Below are 12,030 nucleotides of genomic sequence, written 5' to 3' on the forward strand. Positions count from 1 at the left end.
AGAAAATATTCAGAGAATATCTGATGAATTGGTATGTTCATTTGATGATTACTTAATATGTGTAGTATTATTATGAAGACGAAGTGTATCAGCAGTAGTACATTATTAGTTATTGTGTCAAAAGAGAAAGTTAATTGGAATCTTTTCTAAATTAAATATAGAAAGTATTATGTCAATAAATGATACTTGGAATAGAAAAGAAAAAGTTTCTCGAGTTGAAACAGGAAAACAAGTCTAAATCAAGTATGAACAAGAGTTTGTACAGTTTAGCTAGTATACTTGTGAGATTGTACCGATTGAATAATGAGATGTGTGCTTGTTGTGAAGATGGATTGTTTGATTAAAATATTGGTTGAAGTAATAGAAATATGGGGAATTTTTAATGTTTTCTAATCGAGCGCAGTAAATGGAAGAGATCCGTGAGAGTAACAAAAAGATTAAAATGAAATTTTGTGACTCTAGTAAAAGAAATATATCTAAATTGTCTTAAACTCCACTCTCAAAGAAACTGAGGTACTCTTAGCCGCAGTGTTATATTGTCTGGATTCACCATAAGAAATAAGTCGAGACATAATGGTTAAGATTCTAGTAGACACCGGTAATCAGTATTACAATATTTATAATGTTGATAAATTGTTGTAATCATGGTGGAAAGTTCTACAAGGATGTGCGTTGAGTTATGACTGGAGCCCGTTTTTGATGTGGATCTACCGAATATTTTGTGAAGGGTTGATCAAAGAAATCAAACATTTTTTAAAATCAAGTTGTTTCACAGGCATTTGTCTCTCAAGGAGGTAGACGACTAGGACAAGGCAATAATACTAGAACTTACGATATTCAAGCCAAAGAAGAGACTTTTGTCGTAGAAATATTAATCGGTAATACTGAGTATGGGCTGGTTGACTCTACATGATGATGAAGTATATTGTAATCAGAAACGAATCAATTTGAGATATCAGATTTAACGAGTTAATTACTGTTGAGTCAGACAAAATTGATTGTGTTATAAATGTTATATCTGTGATTTTTACTCAGAGAATGGTCTGTAAATGAGTTAATTACGAGCATCAGAGTTGAAGATTGATTAGTTATCGACAAATAGAGAAATGGTTGTGAAATATGAATGACATTATCTGGTAATGGATGAAATAAATATACGGTATATGTACAAATATTGTGGAAGTGCCCTTGATTTTGTTAATGTGAAAGTGTCACTTGCCTCTACACTGTTTCTTTTGCCACCTACTTGAGGATTATGGGATCACCCCGGGCTAATTATTCGGGTTCTCTTGGTGGATTACAGTGGCCTACTTTATCGATTGTTGTCAACGTGATGAGGTACCACTTCTCACTATTTTTCAACGTTTCTACCAACTGAAGGCCCACAACTGAGGGAAGTTATTAGGTTTATATTATTTCATCCCTTGCGAAGACGTGGAATCTATCATCTCCAATAAGTGTTCCAATCTTTGTTTGAATCGAAGCAATTATATTCGAGTGAAGTGTAAGCTCACAGATGGCTTTAATTTTCCTATTAAGTGGTCCTCATCAAGTAAGGATATATGCTTAATTCAGTGAAACATTACAACGGGAGGGGGTTGGGCGTAATTTGATAGGCTTCGCAAGGACTGTGTTCTAAATTTGGAAGATGTCTTAACCATGAGGAATGTATTCCAATTCTGTTTGGAAAATTTTAGCCTCAATAGATGGAAATCAAGTGATAATAATGAAATAGCTGGTGTTGTTAGGGTGTAACTTGAGAGGTTCACATGGCCACATGGGGCCAAAGATGACTTAGGACTGATACTGTTAGGATACAAAGAAGAACAAAAAAACTATTTCTATAATTACTATAAAATGAAGCCTCGTCCTTGGTTCTCACTGCCTTCGCCACATGTGGAAAGTGGTGTGAACCCTAACTTACTTACTGCTACTACTGATCTTAGAATTGTTGGTGGTGCAGGCATAGCTCGCAACATTGAAGACAGTTCAGATGAGTACTAGTTTGTCACACAAAATTAATAAATACATGAACATGCAAGTTTCTATGTTGGATATGCGTAAAAAGTGCAGGACTAATACATGGGTTGCTAATGTTGTGCTAAGCAACGAACAGGAAGAAGACTGTGCAATATTAGAACAGCTCTGGATAAAAATGACAGACCACACTAGACCTTCTACTATCGTGCTTGCCACTCCTAGTTCCCCTATTGCAAGCTTACCTACTATTGTCCATGTAAGTTCATCACCTATTGTTCCTACTAACTCACCCCCTTCTGATCCTTCTTCTTATCCCCCAACCACGGAGTAGCCTTAAAATGAAGGACTTTTTGGCACTATCATTGTGCATGGTGAAGCTGGTGCAACTATAAAATTTGTTGCGATAAGTGGTAATACTGGCGAACTGTTCCCTTGGTGTGAGCATGTGAGCACGAGAGAATTCTTTTATAGTCCCAATGATGTCACCAACCACCTGAAGATTTCTCTACTAGAAGTAGCTAAGAAGCGTATGTGTTTGGTTGGTTCGTCTAATTGTGTGAAGAAGCCTTCTCTATAAGAACTAGCTCTGTCCCTACAGGTTCTTTTTGGCTGAGGATAGTATGGTTGGCTTGGGTCTTAGGGAAGGTATAAGCAGAGCTGAAGTCAGCAAGAGGGAGTTCAATAATTCTTACCAAAATGCTATGCGAGCTTTAAAGAGAGCCCGTGAACTCCATTCCAAATTTAAAGAAGAAAACCAAGACCTGTGGAGGAAGAGTAAAAACTTAGCGGAACGTCTGGTGATCGCTGTGGGCAAGGTAGCAAAGTTATCCTGGGAGGTCACAACTAAAAGAGTAGAAAAAGAGAGCATGGATGTTGCTATGAAGAAGATGGTTGAAGAATATAAGGCCACTGTAAGCAAAATAGTTGAAGAGCAAAAGACTGGAATGGTAAGCTTAGAACAGAGGCACACTAAGGATTTGGAAGATTTTAAGAAGGAAACTTTTCAAAATTTACTGAATGCCAATATCTTGTTGCATGCTCAAGTTATTAGTGGCCCTTTTGATGCACACAGAGTTTATTTCGATATTCTTTACGATGTTGTCAGTGATCAATTGGGATTTGATGTTTGCTTCCCTTTTGGAGCTGCGTAGGAAGAGTTCGCGTCGAAATGGAAGAATTCTAAAGATTTTTACTTGGACGAAGATCCAACTGAAACTAGTGTTTCTCCTACCAATAAAGATGAGAATAATAAAGTTGACGAAAGAAGCGTAAGAGAGAACGAAGCCTCAAGTAACCCTGAAGGGGCTAGGGATATACTCTAATTTTTTCAAATATGAAATGAAAACTTTGAGTTTTGAAAAATATTTAAGTTTACTTGTTAATTTTATGCCATTATTACCTTTTCACGAACATCATATATCTTGTTGCACAACGATATTGTTAATAACGAAGAAATAGACTTAGCCAATTTTTTTTAATATGCTTTTATGAGCTTTCAATCGACTTAGTGTAGCCCAATGGCTTTATTTATGCGATTCTTAGCCAATTTTGACTCAAATAGTCTTATATAACTTGGGTTGGGAGCTTAACTCAATTAACAGCTTAGCTCAATTAACCTTTACACATTGGCTAGGAATGTAGGTCCGCGAGTTGTTTCAAAGTTGCGAGCTTAACTCTACTAACTCAAATAAATGAAGGCTGTGAGCATAACTTATCTAACCTTTAAACATAAGTTGAGAGTGTGGGTCCGTAAGCTGTGTTAAAATTTATCAGCTGGGCACATAGGTCTGCAAGCTGTTTTGGAGTTGTGAGCTTAGCTCAACTAACTCAAAGAAATGAAGGCTGTAAGCATAACTTAACTAACCTTTAAACATCAGCTAGAAGCTTAGGTCAAGTTATTTTGGAGTTGCGAGTTTAACTCTGCTAACTCAAAGAGATATAGGTTGCGATATTAAATCAGTTAACCTTTAAACATCAGTAGGGAATGTAGGTCCGTGAGCTATTTGGGAGTTGTGATCTTAAATCAGTTAACTCAGAGAGATATAGGTTGCGATCTTAAATCAACTAACCTTAAACATCAACTGGGAATGTAGGTCTGCGAGTTATTTGGGAGTTGCAATCTTAAATCAACTATTTAGAGAGATATAGGTTGCAATCTTAAGTCAAATAACTTTTAAACATCAACTGAGAACATAGGTCTGCGAGTTGTTTGGGAGTTGCGATCTTAAATCAACTAACTCAGAGAGATATAAGTTGCGATATTAAATAAGCTAACCTTTAAACATCAGCTAGGAACATAGTTCCGTAAGCTATTTGGGAGTTGAGATCTTAATTCAGCTAACTCAGAGAGATTTAGGTTGCGATATTAAATCAACTAACCTTTAAATATCATCTGGGAACGTAGGTCCGCGAGCTGTTTAGGAGTTGCGATCTTAAATATGTTAACTCAAATAGATTTAGTTGCGATCTTAAATCAACTAATCTTTAAACATCAGTTGGAAACGTAAGTTTGCGAGCTGTTTAGGAGTTGTGATCTTAAATCTGTCAACTTAGAGAGATTTAGGTTGCGATCTTAAATCAACTAACTCGGAGAGATTTAGGTTGTGATCATTCTAGAATAAAAGTACTTTATTAAAGGAAAGAAACTCATACATAATATTTCTTTAAATATTGAGCATTCCATGTTCGTAGCAAGATAGGTCCCTCTATTTTCGCTAATTTGTAAGCTTCATAACCTAAATTCTCTATAACCTTGTATGGGCCCTCCTAGCTTAGATCTATTTTTCCTTGTTGTGATGCTGGGAAAATAGCTTCAGTATTTCTGATAACCAAGTCACCCACTTGGAATTTCTTTTTCTTAACTTTAGATTTTATTACCGAGCCACCTGTTGAGTGCGTGCTGCATGTTTAACCTCCGTTATTTCTCTGACTTCATCAATGAGATCGAGGTTAAGTCTCAGAGCCTCTTGGTTGGCATCTTCATCAAAATTTCGTTCTATACGATTGCATGCCAATCTTGGCAAGAATTACTACTTATGCACCATAAATAAAAGAAAATGTAGTCGTCCCTATTGCTGTATGAGGTGAAGTTCGTAGAGCCTACATAATTCCTTTTAGTTCCTTCAACCAAGCACCCTTAGCATCGTCTACCTTCTTCTTTAAGGTTGTTAAAATCTTTTTATTCATTACCTCGACTTGACCGTATGTTTGTCGCGTTTTTGCAGAACTCTAAGCTAAGGAGATCTGTAGGTCCTTGCAAAAATTATTAAACTTTCCTTGAAACTGTGTGTCGTTATTCATTATGATCAAGCGTGGTTTACCAAACTTGTACACGATTGATTTCTAAAGGAAAGATTTCATTTGCCTCTTTGTATTGGTTACCAGAGCTTTAGCTTCGATCCACTTAGAGAAATAATCTACAGTCACCACTATGAAATTCTTTTGAGCTATAGCTATTTGGAATGCACCAAGGATATCAATTTTTTAGGTTGCAAATGGCCAAAGACTTGACATAATTTGTAAAGGCTCTACTGGTTGTCGCTGCATTTGAGCACACCTCTGGCAAGAGTCACAAGTTCGAACCAAATGGTGAGCATCCTTTTGTACTATCGGCCAATAATACCCATGTCTGATAACTTTCTGCGCTAATAAATTTCCACCCAAATGATCGCCATAGATGCCCTCATGAATTTTTCGCATCACATATTCAGCCTCAGAAGGTGTTAAGTATGGCAACAACGGATGTGAATAGCCCTTTCTATGCAGAACACCCTCTAGAAGGGTATACGTAGCAGTTGTATAACAAAATAAATTGTTTTAATTAATTATATAATTTTGCGAGCTCTTTCTTGTCCATATGACTTTCCTCTCCTTGTAACGTGTAAATTATTGGAGTAATCCACGTCTCTTTTTGATCCAAGCTAAAAATTTGTAGGATGTTGTAGCTTGGGGTGTCTCTATATTCTAGGAAAAATTGTCTTCTTTGTTCAAAGACAATTGGGGACGCCAAGTTAGATAAAGCATCTGCATACGTGTTATCCTTCTTTGAAAGTTGCTTGACTTGTATTTTGTCAAATCCTGCGAGCAATTGGGCTGCAATTAGATGATACTTCTTTAAAACTGACTCATTCACCTCATATTCACCGATTATCTATTTTGCCACTAACAGGGAATCTGTATGCACAATAAGGTCCCTCACCCCAAGTTGATGAGCTAATTGTAATCTTGATATTAAAGCTTCATATTCTGTATTATTGGATGTTTGTGATACGAACTCGATTTAGTAGATTAATTCGAGTCGATTAAGTGCCCGATCGTTAAACGAAGAAGTATGATTTGATTTTAGAAGTTAATTGAGATGTAACTAAGTTTGGGTTAATGGTAATCAAGGATGGCTCGAAATAGGAAGGAAAGATGTATTTAGGTTAGGATGGAAAGAAAGGAGTTCGGGTTTTGGTTGATGGTAAATAAAGGTATGAAATGGTTTAGGTTAGGTTGAACTGAATTTGGTTTCAAAATTTGGTTTGCAAAGGAAATGGTTCAAAATTGGGATTAAGGATCAAGTAAGAACCAACACTATATTAAGTGCCGACCCAAAACTTATAGGACCTTAAGGTGAACAGAATTGGTAATTTTTGAACCTTGACCCGATACTTAGGTAAGTATGAACCAAAGGTATAATTGGGTGAAAGCCACACTCGTTAAAGGGAGTGATAAGTTTGGAAAGGGACTAGACGCCACTAGAAGCTAGATAAGTTTTTCGGGTCTCGAATGAAATTAGAGAGAAAGTGCCTCATAAAATGGGCAGCAATTCATTAACAGGAATGTTAAAATTTATTTTTACAATGAAAAAGCAAAGTATTTATAGCCTATCTACTAGCTAGCTGAATGGTCAGCAAACAAGCTTAAAGACCAAGTAAATGTAGCTAGAATAAGCTAGAAAATTCAAGAATTAAAACCATTAAAATGCTGTAGCTAAATTCAGCTAAATGTGAGTCCAAGAGGCAGCTTCTAGATTAAGCAATGAACTTGGAAAACTTGAATGGTGCATGACAGCAGCTAGGTTCGGCTAATGAGCTTAAATAAGCTCATTCAATGTGCAACTATTGCTGAAAAGTTACCAGCAATTAAAGAGGTCTTGAGCAGTCATTTGAGGTGTGCAAACTATAAAACGAACATCCATATCATGTGAAAAGGATTCCAGTAATGTGAACGTCTTTAAACTTACTTGGAGAGCTCATTGGCTGACTTGGGAAAATGGAATGGGCGGCCGAATAATTGTGAGCTGACATAGCCTTTTAATTCCACGAAAAGGTACCTAAAGACACTCAAAACAGTAGTTGGTTTTCTTTAATTCGGCTTTTTGATAAATGAAGCATTAATTGGTGCTAAACTTCATGTATATGCTGCTAATGCATTCCCTCAAATAGGCAGAACATTGATGGCATTGTGGTGACCGAAAAAGGCATTCGGGAAAGAGGAATTAGCACCATTAAATTGCAGTCCAAACATGCACCTGCACATTAAATTCAACAATTTAAAGCAGCTTTGAGGCATATTTAATCAGCATCATTAAATAAGGCTGGACACAGTTTAGAAAAGGAAGCAGCATTAAATTCTGTTGGACACAATTTAGACATTATTAAATTTTTCTAAACTTTGGACATAATTAAAACGTCTGAATCTAGGACACATTAAAAAGCTGTACTAATTAGAACATATTTAATAGATTTAAGACATATTAATAACATGCATAAAACATATTTAACACACATAATTAAATTTGTCTAGATTTAAACAAATTAAACACTAACAATTAATTGAGCTGATTTAACTAATTTAACTAATTCAAATAATTTATTCCAGCAGCTATATTGAAGCATAAATTAAATGGAGCTGGATTTGAGTTAGTTCGAGCTCATTGAGCTGAAATGGAGTTAGAATCAGCTTGCAAAAAGTTGCACGGGGAGTTCGTGGAGCTGGCCCAATTGTGCTCAACGTTTCTAGCTAACATCTCGTCCCATAATTGTTGAATTAAAGCCGATATCGCTTCCTTGAATTTCTTAGCACGGGCTCTCGTAATTGGTCCTTGAGGAAGCACTATGGTGTCCTTTCCTGAGCTAAGCTCATTACGGGAGAGGGGGATGACTTGTCCTCAAGTCAGAATCTGCATCAAATGGCATTAAGTTAGAAACGTTGAAGCTCGCACTAATGTTATACTCAACTGGAAAATCAATGTTGTATGAATTTTCGTTAATGCATTCTAAGACTTGAAATGGTCTGTCTCCTCGGGGTAGTAATTTGGACCTTCGTTGGGCTGGAAATCGCTCATTGCGCATGTGAACCCAGACCCAATCACCAGGTTCAAACACAACTCGCTTTCGACCCTTGTTGGCTTTTTGCCCGTAAATCTTCGCTCTTTCCTCAATGTTATCTCGCACCTTCTTATGTAGTTCCTTCACATACTCGGCTTTATTCTTAGCATCTGCATGAATAAGCTGATTGTTAGGCAGAGGCAACAAATCTAAGAGTGTCAGGGGGATTAAAACCATAAACTATTTCAAAAGGAGAAAATTGGTTGCCGAATGAACTGATCGATTATAGGCGAACTTAATATACAGAAAACATTCCTCCCATGACTTTAAGTTTTTCCAGATGATTGCTCTAAGTAATGTCGATAATACACGATTGACCACCTCGGTTTAGCCGTCAATTTGGGGATGACAAGTGGTTGAGAATAAAAGTTTGGTTCCGAGCTTTCCCCACAAGAATCTCCAAAAGTAACTTAGAAACTTGGCATCGCGATCAGACACGATCATTCTCAGAATTCCATGCAGCCGTACGACTTCCCTAAAGAAAAGATTAGAAATATGACCAACATCGTCAGTCTTTGTACAGGCAATAAAATGCGACATTTTAGAAAACCTATCTACTACAACGAAAATAGAATCCTTCATCGTTTTTGTTCGCGGCAATCCGAGGACAAAGCCCATTGGGACATCAATCCAAGGGCCTTCGGGTATTGGCAGCGGGGTGTACAATCCATGGGGTTGAATCTTGGACTTGGCTCTCTTACATGTTATGCAATGTGCACAAATTCGTTCAACATCTCTCTTCATTTTAGGCCAATAGAAGTGCTCTTGGAGTGTCGACATAGTTTTGCTAATTCCAAAATGGCCCACAAGTCCACCGCTGTGCGCCTTGAGCACAAGGAGATCTCGAACGGAACTTTTTGGAACGCACAATTTTCTTTCCTTGAAAAGAAAGCCTTCGTACCTATAGAATTTCTCAATTGAGGCATTCTCACAGGCAGCAAATTTCTCACCAAAGTCATCATCATTAGTATACATATCTTTCAACAAAGAAAATCCAAGCACTTTTGATTCAATGGTGGATAGTAAAGTGCACCTTCTCGATAGTGCGTCAGCCACTATATTGTCTTTACATTTTTTGTACTTGATGACGTATGGAAAAGATTCGAGATACTCGATCTATTTTGCATGGCGTTTATTCAACTTGTGCTGCCCTTTAATATACTTCAAAGCCTCATGATCAGAATGAATCACAAATTCCTTCGGCCACAGGTAGTGTTGCCACGTCTCTCGGGTTCAGATGAGCACATACATCTCTTTGTCGTAAACGGGGTAATTGAGGGTGGCTCCATTTAGTTTCTCGCTGAAGTACGCAACAGGCCTTCCATCTTGAGTCAACACGGCCCCTATACCAACACCTGAAGCATCTCATTCAATTTCAAATGTTTTAATGAAATCAGGTAAGGCAAGTAAAGGTGCATTAGTAAGATGTTCTTTAAGTAAAACAAATGTTTTTTCTTGCTCTTCGGTCCAATAAAAGGACAAATTCTCTTTTATCACACTTGTCAGAGGTGCGGCTATAGTGCTGAAGTTGGGCACGAATCGCCTATAAAAACTTACCAATCCATGAAAACTTCAGACTTGGCTTCTGCTAGTCGATCTCGACCACTCTTGGATTGCTTTAATCTTTTCTTGATCTACTTCCAAGCCTCTCGAACTGACCACAAAACCTAAAAAGACAACATTGTCAGAAAAAAGTGCATTTCTTAATATTAGCAAATAAAGTCTCCTTTCTAAGAACTTCTAGACCAGACCTGAGATGCGTGATATGATCTTCTAAAGTTTTACTATAAACGAGAATATCGTCAAAATACACAACAACAAACTTACCAATGAAAGATCTTAACACGTAATTCATTAACCTCATAAATGTACTAGGTACGTTGGTTAGGCCAAATGGCATGACCAACCACTCGTACAGGCCGCGCTTGGTTTTGAAGGCTGTCTTCCATTCATCGCCTTCTCGCATACGAATTTGGTGGTAACCGCTATTTAAATCAATTTTTGTAAATAGCTTGGCACCACTTAGTTCGTCAAGCATATCATCTAGGCGAGGTATCGGATGCCGGTACTTAATAGTTATTTTGTTCACGGCTCGGCAGTTGACACACATTCGCCATGTGCCATCTTTCTTTGGAACCAACAGGACCGGTACGGCACAGGGGCTAAGAATTTTACGGATGTAGCCTTTCTCCATCAACTCTTTGACTTGCCGTTGTAACTCTTTGGTTTCTTCAGGGTTCATCCTATAAGCTAGCCTATTTGGAATAACAGCGCTGGGAAAAAAATTGATCTGATGCTCGATCCCGCGAAGAGGTGGTAACCCACTTAGAATTTTTTCGGGAAACACAACTTGAAAATCCTGCAAACGAGTCACAATCGAAGAAGGCAATTTTTCAGGCAAGTCGTTAGTAATAAACATATTTTCCTTGTACATAAGCACAAGAAAGGATTGCCTCATCGTCAAAACTTTCCGAACATCACTAACTTTCGCAAATACACTCAATTTTTCACATTCTTTTTCTTTCTCATTTTTTTCTTTTCTCACTTTTTTTTTCATTTTCTTTCGTGATTTTTTCTTTCTTTTTTTCATTTTTCTTCTCTTTTGTGTTTTCACTCTTTTCTTTTTCTCTCGCTTGTTCTACAAAATGTTTCAATTGGATTTGGTCTTCATAGACTTTTTTAGGCGTCAATGGGGAAAAAGTCACATTCCTTTCCATATGCTTGAAGGTATATCTATTTGAATATCCATCGTGCAGAACTCGACGGTCAAATTGCCACGGGCGTCCAAGTAACAAATGGCCTGCGTGCATAGGGACGACATCACAAAGTACTTCATCGGAGTATTTTCCTATGGCGAAAGAGACGAGTACTTGCTTCGTAACTTTTAGCTCACCACCATCATTGAGCCATTGGAGTTTATAGGGCTCGGATGCTTAGTGGTTGGCAGACCTAATTTCTCCACCATGAGAGTGCTTGCCATGTTTGTACAACTGCCACCGTTAATGATTACGCTACAAATTTTTCCTTGAACTTGGCAACGAGTATGGAAAATGTTTTCTCGTTGTTGTTCATCTTCCACACTTTGAATGCTAAGGCTTCTCTTGACAACAAGAAGCTCTCCTTCGGAAACTTGTTCTATTTCTTCTTCCTCATCGAAAGTCGTTTTGATTTCATTTTCAAGCTCTTCTTCGGATTCAATATCTCCATTTGCGCGCACCACCATGGTACTTCGATTCGGGTATTGGCTTGCAATATTCCCTCTTCCAAAGCATTTAAAACATTTTATGCCCCTCGAACGATTAGAGAACCCTTCAACAACCTTGCCTTTGCTCGGTTCAGCCACGGATTTATTCATCTTTGATGGCACGGGGGATTCTTTAGATCGGTTCATTGGAGTAGTTTTGCTAACACCTTGGCTCCATTTGGAAAGAGTCGTGGTAGAATAGCCTCGAACAGCTCCTTTGTGTCTTAGTTGCATCTCCACCTTGATGGCCATGTGTACCATGTCCACCACTTCGACATAATGCTGTAATTCTACAACGTTGGCAATGTCGCGGATGAGACCCGCAAAGAATCGCACCATCGTTGCCGCTCGATCTTCTTGGACATCGGTACGAATCATTGCGATTTCCATCTCATCATAATAATCTTCTACACTCCTCAACCCTTGAGAAAG

This window comes from Gossypium hirsutum, chromosome D03 (genome assembly GCF_007990345.1).
Source record: "Gossypium hirsutum isolate 1008001.06 chromosome D03, Gossypium_hirsutum_v2.1, whole genome shotgun sequence".
Lineage (NCBI taxonomy): Eukaryota > Viridiplantae > Streptophyta > Magnoliopsida > Malvales > Malvaceae > Gossypium > Gossypium hirsutum.